Source organism: Crinia signifera, chromosome 12 (assembly GCF_055691185.1).
Source record: "Crinia signifera chromosome 12, ASM5569118v1, whole genome shotgun sequence".
NCBI classification, from domain to species: domain Eukaryota; kingdom Metazoa; phylum Chordata; class Amphibia; order Anura; family Myobatrachidae; genus Crinia; species Crinia signifera.
This window is the reverse complement of record NC_139228.1, coordinates 15,974,434-15,988,387: the sequence shown is the minus strand read 5'-3', so window position 1 is coordinate 15,988,387 and position 13,954 is coordinate 15,974,434.

The following is a 13,954-nucleotide window of genomic DNA, read 5'->3' as shown; positions in this document are numbered from 1 at the left end:
ACCCAATTCAGGTTGACATGCATTGTGTCGACCACAGAAGGTCGGTAGGCCTTGGGTCGACACCTGAAACAGGTCGACATGGGTAAGGTTGACCGGGTTGACAGTCAAAAGGTCAACACAAGTTTTTCACATTTTTTTGTCCCGAATGTCGACACAGTTGACATGGACACCTTAAAAGTGCCTCCCCTCGCATGGCACACTATTTTATTCTTCTTCCCATGCAGTAGTGGATGGTCGAGCATGAAATACCGCCTGTCGGCACGTTGGCCCCCCAAAAAACATGAAAAACTCATGTCAACATTTTGACTGTTGACCTTCCCATTGCTGACCTAATGCTTGTGTCGACCTTCAGACCCTGTTGACCTCAACCATGTTGACCTATTTCAAGTATCGACCTATTGCCTGTCGACCTTAAGTGGTTCTAACTAACTTTAGGCTGCAATTTTATACAAAGACACTACAGAGCCATCTTGTGGTATATCTCAGGAACTGCAGACTCTAAAAATGAAAGTTTAAAATCTATACACTAACTGGCAATTTTGCTACCATAATGGATATATAGAAGCCTTCATAGATTTTCTTTAATGACCCTTAATTATTTTTCAGTAGTCTATAGCTAAAAAGTTCAAGCTAAGTGCTGATCTGGAATTTTTGTAACATAAGCCAAGTAGGGACAAACAAATAATCTGCTGAAAGTTGTTCAACATCCAGATAAGTGCATTTTAGCAACCACTGCAAATATAATTTGGCATCCATTGGAATGTCTGCAGGCAAATCCTGCTCACCAAGGGTCGATGGAATAAACATATTCATTGTATTGCTAATCCTATTGATCCAATTAGTCATTGGGCATGAAACTTTGCACAGCGTGTTATGACCCCTGCAGTCAGCTTTGGCGCTGACGTAAGGGGTTCTCTGCGCTCCGTCCCGGCTGTGACTGCTGTTACCCCTGCAGCCAGCTCTGGCGCTGACGCAGGGGGTTCTCCGCGGTGTGTCCCGGCTGTGACGACGCAACCAGGACGGCGCCGCGTCAGGGGGCGTCGCCGCGTCTGGAGACGTGGTCGCGTCAACGACACACGCCCCCCGTCTGACGTCACGAACGGCCAGGAGTCTCACGCCCGGCCACTTCCTCAGCGCCCGCCCTGGTTGCCTAGGCGACGGGGGACGCTGGGCGGCCGGGCGGAAGAGGAAGCGCTCAACGCAGCCTCATCTGCCCATGGAGGCTGTGCTATTTAAACCCTGATGCCGGGGCACTCAGACGCCGGTTACAGTTCAGACCCAGCGTCCTGAGTGTTCCCGGTTCCTGGAGCTTTTGTTGGTTTTCCTGGGTGTCCCTCTCCAGCGTGATCCACCCCTTCGGCTTGTTCCTTGCCTTGCCCGCAGCCGCTCAGCTCCAGCTAAGTTACAGTCCTGCTTATTGAGTCATCTTTGTGTATTGTTACAGTCCTGCTTATTAAGTCATCTTTGTGTATTGTTACAGTCCTGCTTATTGAGTCATCTCTTGTGTATTGTTACATTCAGCTTATTGAGTCATCTTTTGTGTATTGTTACACCCGTGGGTGGTCTCATCCTGACACTGTTGTTACACCAGGCTCCTAGGGCCACTTACGGGAGCGCCGTGGGTACTCTCGCCAACAGGTGTCAGTTAGAGGTTCCCCTTGTTCATCACTGGCCTTGGCGTGTGAGTTGTCACATACATAAGACCAGGTGGCATCGAGGTGGGAGCCTGACTAACGGGCTCCCACGAACGCGGCTATTAGTGGTGAAGCTTAGCATCCCGCACTCACACGCCAACTCCATCTGGTAGCAACGGAGTCAGGTTGGCGAGGTTGCCCTCCATTCCCGATCATTTCTCCTACCAGCCAGTGCCACGTAGTGCCTCGCCAGGCAGCGTGGCACAGGAGATCCTAACATTATAACCGGCCCGATAATATATATATTTATACTCAGTCGCGGGTCATAGTCCGTCATGGATCCTTCCCAGCAGGCCACGGGACATGCTCTGGTGGGCCAGATCCACACTCTCACACAGGAACTCCAAAAACTCACCCTCCGGGTCAATACGCAGGAGGAACAGGTACACGGAGTCCTGTCGGCGTCTAGACGCCCAGAGCCCAGACTCGATCTCCCTGATCGTTTCTCTGGAGATCGTTCCCTTTTTTACAACTTCAGAGAGTCCTGTAAACTGTATTTCAAACTGCGTCCTCTGTCCTCCGGTTCAGAGGTTCAGCGAGTGGGGATAATTATTTCTCTCCTACAGGGGGATCCCCAGACCTGGGCATTCGGGCTCCCTGCAGGAGATGAGGCCCTCTCCTCCGTCAGTTCTTTTTTTTCAGCCATGGGGTTGTTATATGATGATCCCGATAGGTCTGCCTCAGCTGAGGCCAATCTCCGAGCCCTTCGTCAGGGGCAAGGTACGGCAGAGGGATATTGCACACAGTTTAGGAGGTGGGCCATCGATTCTGGGTGGAATGACCCAGCCCTACGCAGCCAATTTAGAATTGGCTTGTCCGATGGTCTTAAAGACGCCCTGGTACACTACCCATCTCCCACATCCTTAGATGAGATGATGCAATTAGCCATCAAGGTAGATCGACGGTTTCGGGAGCGTCAGAGAGAAAGAGAGTCTGGGGTCTTTCCCTCATCCCCTCCGGGTGATTCTTCCGACCACTCAGGGGAGGAACCCATGCAGTTAGGGGCCACTCGCCTCTCCGCCTCCGAAAAGAGTCGGAGAAGACTTAAGGGATTGTGTCTTTATTGTGGTGGTTCCGGTCACCGTGCTGTGCTCTGTCCGCTTAAGGCGGGAAAAGACAGGGCCTAGGTAACCTTGGGGGGGTTCACTTAGGCCTTACCTGTTTTTCCCCCATGGAATCCATTTATATCAAGACCACCATCTCCTTTGGGAAACAGTTTCTGGAGGTGTCTGCCTTTTTGGATTGTGGCGCAGCTGGCAATTTTATGGACGCCACATTGGTTGAATCCTTAGGGTTCAAACCCATCCCCCTTGAGGGGTCCCTGTCGGTGTGTGGTTTAGATGGCCTACCACTATCCAATGGCAGCATATCCTCCCGTACTCCTTCCCTCCGGTTGTCTATAGGAGCCTTACATTCCGAGGAAATCTCTTTTTTAGTTTTTCATTGTCCTATTGCACCTCTTGTCTTGGGTCTGCCTTGGTTAAGGAAACACAATCCTAATGTCAATTGGGCTACGGGCGAGATCACCCGATGGGGATCAGCATGTTCTGACAGCTGTCTCTCTCTTCCTCTTCGGGCGGTATCTCCTGTTTTGTCTTCTTTACCTTCATCGTATCACAGTTTTCTTGACGTGTTTTCAAAGAAAGAAGCAGAAACACTGCCTCCCCATCGGCCGTTTGATTGTACCATTGATCTTGTCCCCAATGCCAGATTACCCAAGGGGCGTTTGTATGCTCTCTGTCACAATCCTGCCAGAACTCAGTATGTTTGTCCTGTCTTACCTGCCTGTCAGTCTTGTTTCTCAGCCTGCTGCAGCAAGATCTGAGTATTTGCTTGTAACGAGCACCTGGGTGATTCTGATTCAGCCATTAACTCTGTGGTTACCACTTGAAAGATACAAGTTCCCTGTTGGCCTCATCCAGAGACTGTTCCAGGTGTGGCCATTCCCAATCACCCGGATGGCCAATCAGTGCTGCTCTGAGGGGTTATCCTCCCAGCCCTGCATAGACACTTTGCTTTTGCATTGTTGTCAATAACTTGGAAGGAAGCTTCAGCTTGTGTTCCTGCTTAAGCTCTGTGGTATTCCAGTTACCCAGCATTTGTATCCTGCTTCCAAGCATTCCTACACCTGTGAGCTTCCAAGACCCTGCACCAGCATTCCTACACCTGTGTGCTTCCAAGACCCTGCTCAAGCATTCCTACACCTGTGAGCTTCCAAGACCCTGCACCAGCATTCCTACACCTGTGTGCTTCCAAGACCCTGCTCCAGCATTCCTACACCTGTGTGCTTCCAAGACCCTGCACCAGTGTTCCTACACCTGTGTGCCTTCAAGACCCTGCACCAGTGTTCACCTGTTCCTGCATTACAAGTACCTGCACCAGTGTTACCCTGTACCTATATCCAGTAGCTGCTTCCTGTCCCAGCACCTGTGTTCCCGAGTCGCCTGCACCTGTGTTCCCGAGTCGCCTGCACCTGTGTTCCCGAGTCGCCTGCACCTGTGTTCCCGAGTCGCCTGCACCTGTGTTCCCGAGTCGCCTGCACCTGTGTTCCCGAGTCGCCTGCACCTGTGTTCCCGAGTCGCCTGCACCTGTGTTCCCGAGTCGCCTGCACCTGTGTTCCCGAGTCGCCTGCACCTGTGCTTCCAGTTACCTGCACCTGTGCTTCCAAGTTATCTGCACCTGTGTTCATCTGTGCCAGTGTTCATCCGTACCTGTGCTTCCGAGTTACCTGCACCTGTGCTTCCGAGTTACCTGCACCTGTGCTTCCGAGTTACCTGCACCTGTGCTTCCGAGTTACCTGCACCTGTGCTTCCGAGTTACCTGCACCTGTGCTTCCGAGTTACCTGCACCTGTGCTTCCGAGTTACCTGCACCTGTGCTTCCGAGTTACCTGCACCTGTGCTTCCGAGTTACCTGCACCTGTGCTTCCGAGTTTCCTGCACCTGTGCTTCCGAGTTTCCTGCACCTGTGCTTCCGAGTTTCCTGCACCTGTGCTTCCAAATTTCCTGCACCTGTGCTTCCGAGTTTCCTGCACCTGTGTTCATCCGTTCCTGCATTTCGAGTTACCTGCACCTGTGCTTCCGAGTTACCTGCACCTGTGCTTCCGAGTTACCTGCACCTGTGCTTCCGAGTTACCTGCACCTGTGCTTCCGAGTTACCTGCACCTGTGCTTCCGAGTTACCTGCACCTGTGCTTCCGAGTTTCCTGCACCTGTGCTTCCGAGTTACCTGCACCTGTGACCACTTGCACCCGCACGCTCCAGCATCTGCACCTGTGTCCACCTGTCTCTGCGTGCCTCAGTACCTGCACCCGCAACCACCTTCACCACTGCCTACAGTGCTTCCGGCACCTGCTCTCCAGTGGTCCAACTCCGTGCTTCCGGCACCTGCTCTCCAGTGGTCCAACTCCGTGCTTCCGGCACCTGCACTCTAGTGGCCCTACTCTGTGCTTTCCAGCTCCTGTGCTCCCGTGCCTCTACTACGTGCCTCCAAGTAACTTATCAGTTCCCAGCTTTCCAAAGACTTTTACAGACTTTCAAATGTCCCCTGTACCAGTTCATTATATGCAATAAACATTACCCATTTGTATCCACTTGCCTCCGTCCTGTTTCCATTGGGTTGTCAGCTAGCCACCAAGGTCACTCCCGGGTCCCAAATCCCCAGTCGTGACAGTATGCAAAAGCCCCTGGACTTGGCTAGTGACTTTAAAGTGGCTATGCAAAATCTGACAGCAATACCAATGGGAACCTACCACCACTCACTTATCCAGCTGCAAGAACTTTTGGCAAAAATTTTTCCCATAATAACTACGTTACTCAGTTACACTCCTGAGGTTGTGAAGCCCATCAGCTACAGCTCCAAAGTGAAAGGAGTCTCAGTGAAAGTGCCTGTGAAATCTGAAAGGCCTCCCAACCTTCAGAGCGAAATTTCTGTCCAGGGCAAGCGGAGGTCCCAGCTTTCAGAATCTGAACGCCAAAGACGCAGGTCTCTCCATTTATGTTTCTACTGTGGTAATCCAGACCACTTCATTGAGAATTGTTCACTCCGCAAGCCCAAGAACAAAGTGATTCTGACCACATCCAGTCTTCAGCCCCAAGTGGGGGTCCGCAGTCTCCAGCCCCAAGTGGGGGTCCGCAGTCTCCAGCCCCAAGTGGGGGTCCGCAGTCTTGTGTCCACTCTGGTTCCAGCCGGTTCAAGTACCTCCATTGATGATCCGGTTCCAGCCGTCAGTCAGGAGGCTCATTCGGTTCCAACCGATTCCGACACCTCTGGACCTCATCCGGTCCCATCCGTCAGTCCAGAGTCCACTCCGGTCCCAGCCGGTTCAAGTACCTCCATTGATGATCCGGTTCCAGCCGTCAGTCAGGAGGCTCATTCGGTTCCAGCCGATTCCGACACCTCTGGACCTCATCCGGTCCCATCCGTCAGTCCAGAGTCCACTCCGGTCCCAGCCGGTTCAAGTACCTCCAATGATGATCCGGTTCCAGCCGTCAGTCAGGAGGCTCATTCGGTTCCAGCCGATTCTGACACCTCTGGTTCTCATCCGGTCTTAACCGTCAGTCCAGAGTCCATGCTGGTCCCAGCCGGTTCAAGTATATTCAGGGATCATCCGTTGCCATCTATCAATCCTGAGTCCATGCCGGTCCCAGCCGGTTTAAGCATCTTCAATGATCATCCGGTCCCATCCGTCAATCCAGAGTCCCTGCCGGTCCTAGCTGGTTCAAGTACAATCGGATGTCCTCCGGTTCCAGCTGGTCCAAGTTTGTCTACTTCCACGTCTGTACTATCCTTCAGCCCAGAGACTCTATACTTTAACACAGATTTAGCTCAGTCCTCCAAGATGGAACTCTCCGAACAAGATCAAGCTCTTCTTGACCAATATATCAAAAATTTTCGGGCTGCCAGAAAACAGGCTGGTTCACAGTCGTCACCGAAGACTCAGTCCATAGATATGGAACTAAATTATATGGCTCTGTCTCCTTCCAAAGATTCCTTCGAGTTTTCTGCTGAATATCCCACATCTTCAAGGTCTGTACCCATGAGCTTAAGAGTTGGCTGTGTTTCTCTGTCTCATCCTCAAGTGGAACCTTCTACGGTACCTTGCCCCAACAAGTCTTCAGAAACCTCAAGTCAGAGCAAGGCAGTCTTAACTCTAGACATGGATTCTGATTCCGAGTATGATGAGGATTATGACTCTACCCCTTTCCTTGAAAATCCTGTTTCACCTTGCCCTGTCTTACCTCTGAGAAAAATTCAGTTAGATGCTAAAGATGGCTATCCGAAAGCCCCTGGATATCGAACAAGATTTAATTTGAGTCTTAGTGGTGCCTTAGCCTCAAGGGCCCGATCTTCTCGTCTCTCAGTTCCAGTCAAAAATACTTCAGTTATCCCTGATGAATTTGATTCTACGTCTTTCTCCAGTGGTCCTCTTCGTCCAAGTCAAGTGTTCCTTCCGGACGGAAGTCATCCTCATTATCGTGTCCAATGGAACGGGAATTCCGTTTACGTCGACGATGGATGGTCCACCTGTTCTGATGATGAGGCAGAATTGTGACTTTTCTTCAAAGTTCCTGAAGTGTCCGGTGGCCACCCGTAAAGGGGGGGTACTGTCACAATCCTGCCAGAACTCAGTATGTTTGTCCTGTCTTACCTGCCTGTCAGTCTTGTTTCTCAGCCTGCTGCAGCAAGATCTGAGTATTTGCTTGTAACGAGCACCTGGGTGATTCTGATTCAGCCATTAACTCTGTGGTTACCACTTGAAAGATACAAGTTCCCTGTTGGCCTCATCCAGAGACTGTTCCAGGTGTGGCCATTCCCAATCACCCGGATGGCCAATCAGTGCTGCTCTGAGGGGTTATCCTCCCAGCCCTGCATAGACACTTTGCTTTTGCATTGTTGTCAATAACTTGGAAGGAAGCTTCAGCTTGTGTTCCTGCTTAAGCTCTGTGGTATTCCAGTTACCCAGCATTTGTATCCTGCTTCCAAGCATTCCTACACCTGTGAGCTTCCAAGACCCTGCACCAGCATTCCTACACCTGTGTGCTTCCAAGACCCTGCTCAAGCATTCCTACACCTGTGAGCTTCCAAGACCCTGCACCAGCATTCCTACACCTGTGTGCTTCCAAGACCCTGCTCCAGCATTCCTACACCTGTGTGCTTCCAAGACCCTGCACCAGTGTTCCTACACCTGTGTGCCTTCAAGACCCTGCACCAGTGTTCACCTGTTCCTGCATTACAAGTACCTGCACCAGTGTTACCCTGTACCTATATCCAGTAGCTGCTTCCTGTCCCAGCACCTGTGTTCCCGAGTCGCCTGCACCTGTGTTCCCGAGTCGCCTGCACCTGTGTTCCCGAGTCGCCTGCACCTGTGTTCCCGAGTCGCCTGCACCTGTGTTCCCGAGTCGCCTGCACCTGTGTTCCCGAGTCGCCTGCACCTGTGTTCCCGAGTCGCCTGCACCTGTGTTCCCGAGTCGCCTGCACCTGTGCTTCCAGTTACCTGCACCTGTGCTTCCAAGTTATCTGCACCTGTGTTCATCTGTGCCAGTGTTCATCCGTACCTGTGCTTCCGAGTTACCTGCACCTGTGCTTCCGAGTTACCTGCACCTGTGCTTCCGAGTTACCTGCACCTGTGCTTCCGAGTTACCTGCACCTGTGCTTCCGAGTTACCTGCACCTGTGCTTCCGAGTTACCTGCACCTGTGCTTCCGAGTTTCCTGCACCTGTGCTTCCGAGTTTCCTGCACCTGTGCTTCCGAGTTTCCTGCACCTGTGCTTCCGAGTTTCCTGCACCTGTGCTTCCGAGTTTCCTGCACCTGTGCTTCCGAGTTTCCTGCACCTGTGCTTCCAAATTTCCTGCACCTGTGCTTCTGAGTTTCCTGCACCTGTGTTCATCCGTTCCTGCATTTCGAGTTACCTGCACCTGTGCTTCCGAGTTACCTGCACCTGTGCTTCCGAGTTACCTGCACCTGTGCTTCCGAGTTACCTGCACCTGTGCTTCCGAGTTTCCTGCACCTGTGCTTCCGAGTTACCTGCACCTGTGACCACTTGCACCCGCACGCTCCAGCATCTGCACCTGTGTCCACCTGTCTCTGCGTGCCTCAGTACCTGCACCCGCAACCACCTTCACCACTGCCTACAGTGCTTCCGGCACCTGCTCTCCAGTGGTCCAACTCCGTGCTTCCGGCACCTGCTCTCCAGTGGTCCAACTCCGTGCTTCCGGCACCTGCACTCTAGTGGCCCTACTCTGTGCTTTCCAGCTCCTGTGCTCCCGTGCCTCTACTACGTGCCTCCAAGTAACTTATCAGTTCCCAGCTTTCCAAAGACTTTTACAGACTTTCAAATGTCCCCTGTACCAGTTCATTATATGCAATAAACATTACCCATTTGTATCCACTTGCCTCCGTCCTGTTTCCATTGGGTTGTCAGCTAGCCACCAAGGTCACTCCCGGGTCCCAAATCCCCAGTCGTGACACTCTCTCCGCTCCTGAGTCCCACGCTATGGAAGATTATATTAAAGAAAGCCTAAAGAAAGGCTTCATCCGTCCGTCCAAGTCCCCTGTGGGGGCAGGGTTCTTCTTTGTTGAAAAGAAGGATGGGACCTTGCGCCCCTGTATTGATTATCGGGCCTTGAATCAGATCACCATTAAGAATTCTTATCCTTTACCCCTCATTTCTGTGTTATTCGACCAGATCCGTGAAGCCGTTGTTTTTTCTAAAATCGATTTGAGAGGAGCATACAACCTCATAAGAATCAGGCAGGGGGACGAGTGGAAGACGGCATTCAACACGCATACTGGCCACTACGAATATCTGGTGATGCCCTTCGGATTGGCCAATGCTCCTGCCGTCTTCCAGGATTTCATTAATGAGGTACTCCGGCTGTTTTTAGGAGTTTTTGCTGTGGTCTATCTAGACGATATCTTGATTTTTTCCAAAACTTTGACCGAACATAGGCAGCATGTTTGCATGGTCCTCCAAAAGTTACACGAGAACCAACTTTACGCCAAGTTAGAGAAATGTGAGTTTGAAGTTTCCCAAGTTTCTTTCCTGGGCTATATCATTACTCCCAAAGGTTTTTCCATGGAGCCTAAGAAGGTTCAAGCCATCCTGTCATGGGCACGCCCCACTAACCTCAAGGCCGTTCAGAGGTTCCTGGGTTTCTCTAACTACTATCGTAAATTCATTCGTTCATTTTCAGATATCGTGGCTCCCATTGTGGAACTCACTCGCAAGGGAGCAGACCCACAAGACTGGTCCCCACAGGCCGTTGAATCCTTTGAACGGCTGAAGAAAGCGTTTTGTTCTGCCCCCATTCTTCACCATCCTGACCCCCGGAAGCCGTTCTTAGTGGAAGTTGACGCCTCCGATGTTGGGGCAGGAGCCGTGCTCTCCCAGACTCATAGTCTGGATAATAAACTGCATCCCTGTGCCTATTTTTCACGGAAATTTTCCGCCGCTGAAAAGAATTATGATGTAGGTAATAGAGAGCTTCTTGCCATAAAATGTGCCTTTGGGTAATGGAGCCAATGGCTAGAGGGAGCAGAACACATGATCACCGTTATTACCGATCACAAGAATTTAGCATATATCCAGTCGGCCAAACGACTCAACCCACGTCAAGCTAGATGGGCTCTCTTCTTTACCCGTTTTCGATTTAACATCACCTTCAGACCCGGTCCTAAGAACGTCAAGGCCGATGCGCTTTCCCGGAGTTTCCAGTCTTCTCAGGACCCGGAATTGGGGGAAGAGACCATTATCCCGTCAGCTTTTATCTTGGCTGGATTAACCCAAGACTTGGCCACTCGTGTTCTTGCTTCCCAGTCCTCTGCTCCCCGGTCGACTCCTCAGAACCTACTCTTTGTCCCCAAGGCTCTGCGAGATTTTGTCCTCAAGGATTTCCATTCCACTAAGTTGGCTGGCCATCCGGGCATCACCAAGACCTTTGAAAGTCTCTCCACAGCAGTCTGGTGGCCCTCCATGAAACAGGACGTCACCCGTTTTGTCTCAGCCTGTCCGGTATGCGCTCGACAGAAATCTCCCAGAGTAGCACCCATGGGCCAGCTTCTACCCTTATCCATTCCAGACAGACCCTGGTCCCATATTTCTATGGATTTTATCGTCGACCTTCCTTTGTCTTCCCATTTTTCCACCATTTGGGTTACCGTTGATCGCTTTAGTAAAATGGCTCATTTTATACCTTTGCGCAAACTTCCCTCGGCTCGAGAATTAGCTCAACTTTTCATTACCCATATTTTCAGACTTCATGGTCTCCCCAGAGATATTGTCTCGGACAGGGGACCCCAGTTTGTCGCCAGCTTTTGGAGGGCATTTTGTTCCAACTTAGGTATCCAGCTCAGCTTGTCCTCCGGATACCACCCTCAGTCGAATGGACAAACCGAGAGGGTTAATCAGGCCTTGGAACAATATTTACGTTGCTTCATTGCTAAATGTCAGACTGATTGGGCAGACTTGGTGCCGTTAGCTGAATTTTCTTATAATAATTCCTATCACGTGTCAACCAAGACTTCACCATTTTTCTGTAACACCGGTTTTCATCCCAAATGCAATTCCTTTGATGTTCCTGTTAAATCCTCTCACTCAACTCCCTCGGCAGTTTCTGTCCTTAGGGACTCTTGGAAAAAGGTGCGTCTTGCCTTGAATCTTTCCTCGGCCCGTTCCAAAATGTTTTATGACAGGCACAGGAAACCCTGCCCATTCAGGGTGGGCCAGAAAGTCTTTCTCTCAACCCGATTTATCAAATTACGTCAGAAAAGTCATAAATTGGGCCCCAGATTCATCGGACCTTTTCTCATTACCAGACAGGTTAACCCAGTGGCCTTTCAGTTACAATTACCCCGATCATTGAGGATCAATAACGTGTTCCATTGTTCTCTTTTTAAGCCGGTTTCCACTCTCTTTCACCAGAAACAGTCCAGGAGACCTGTGATTATCAGGGGCCACAAGGAATTTTTGGTAGAACAGATCCTTGATTCCAAGGTTGTCCGGGGTCAACTTAAATTTCTTGTTCATTGGCAGGGATTTGGGGATGAAGAGAGATCCTGGGTCCCGGACAGACTTCTTCATGCTCCCAGACTTAGGGCAGAGTTCTTTAGGAAATTTCCGTTTAAACCTGGGGGTAAGGGTTCGGTGACCCCTCCTCAAGGGGGGGGTACTGTTATGACCCCTGCAGTCAGCTTTGGCGCTGACGTAAGGGGTTCTCTGCGCTCCGTCCCGGCTGTGACTGCTGTTACCCCTGCAGCCAGCTCTGGCGCTGACGCAGGGGGTTCTCCGCGGTGTGTCCCGGCTGTGACGACGCAACCAGGACGGCACCGCGTCAGGGGGCGTCGCCGCGTCTGGAGACGTGGTCGCGTCAATGACACACGCCCCCCGTCTGACGTCACGAACGGCCAGGAGTCTCACGCCCGGCCACTTCCTCAGCGCCCGCCCCGGTTGCCTAGGCGACGGGGGACGCCGGGCGGCCGGGCGGAAGAGGAAGCGCTCAACGCAGCCTCATCTGCCCATGGAGGCTGTGCTATTTAAACCCTGATGCCGGGGCACTCAGACGCCGGTTACAGTTCAGACCCAGCGTCCTGAGTGTTCCCGGTTCCTGGAGCTTTTGTTGGTTTTCCTGGGTGTCCCTCTCCAGCGTGATCCACCCCTTCGGCTTGTTCCTTGCCTTGCCCGCAGCCGCTCAGCTCCAGCTAAGTTACAGTCCTGCTTATTGAGTCATCTTTGTGTATTGTTACAGTCCTGCTTATTAAGTCATCTTTGTGTATTGTTACAGTCCTGCTTATTGAGTCATCTCTTGTGTATTGTTACATTCAGCTTATTGAGTCATCTTTTGTGTATTGTTACACCCGTGGGTGGTCTCATCCTGACACTGTTGTTACACCAGGCTCCTAGGGCCACTTACGGGAGCGCCGTGGGTACTCTCGCCAACAGGTGTCAGTTAGAGGTTCCCCTTGTTCATCACTGGCCTTGGCGTGTGAGTTGTCACATACATAAGACCAGGTGGCATCGAGGTGGGAGCCTGACTAACGGGCTCCCACGAACGCGGCTATTAGTGGTGAAGCTTAGCATCCCGCACTCACACGCCAACTCCATCTGGTAGCAACGGAGTCAGGTTGGCGAGGTTGCCCTCCATTCCCGATCATTTCTCCTACCAGCCAGTGCCACGTAGTGCCTCGCCAGGCAGCGTGGCACAGGAGATCCTAACACAGCGCAGATCAGAATGTAGAAACCAACAGCTATAGATCAAGATACAGGTACTAGCTTTATTTTATGCTGTTCTAATGGTTCCACCCTTTGCAAGCTGCTATCAGGGCTGACTCTACCATAAGGCAGCCTTAGGCAGATGTGTAGGCACCACAGAGTCTATCACAAGATGAAGGCTGTCTATGAGGAAGATATCTTTGTTGTGCTTGATGCAAGTGGCAGCTGCGGAGGTTCTAGGCCCATACACACTGGGTGACTTTGAGCTGAAATTCACTCAAAACAGCAGTGTGTATGCCCTGGGTTACGATGAGTGGTTAGCGCTGCTGCATGCTCCCGTATCATCGATGGGAAAGCTGTTCATCTGCTGGTAATACCAGCAGATGAGCGTCTTTCCATAGCGCTGTGCTATGCAAAGCCACCACCCCCGCGCGCTGTTGGTCCCGGGCAGGTGAAAAGCCGCTCAGTGTGTATGCACTGAGCAGCTTTTCCCTCAGCAATGAACGCCATCATCTCTGTCCATACACGCTGGGCATAGTCGCCCAGTGTGTATGGACCTTAAGATGCCAATTCCTCACTTTCACTTGAGGGGCTGTAAAGTTGGTATTGGTGGTGTCAGCTTGGGGGAGGAGGGGGGTCTAGAGTGCCGAGCAGCCTTAAACATGCCCTGGCTGTCATGCATCTTTTTGTGGATCAATAATCTACACCACCAAAATTCAGATATCATCATCAACCTTATTCCTCCACATTATCATTCTCTCCTATTCCAGCATATCCTCATCCTTCCCTGCTCTACTGTGTCATCATCATCCACCTCATTCCTCCACATTATCATTCTCTCCTATTCCAGCATATCCTCATCCTCCCCTGCTGTACTATGTCATCATCATCACCCTCATTCCTCCACATTATCATTCTCTCCTATTCCAGCATATCCTCATCCTCCCCTGCTGTACTATGTCATCATCATCACCCTCATTCCTCCACATTATCATTCTCTCCTTCTCCAGTATATCCTCATCCTTCCCAGCTCTACTGTGTCATCATCACCCT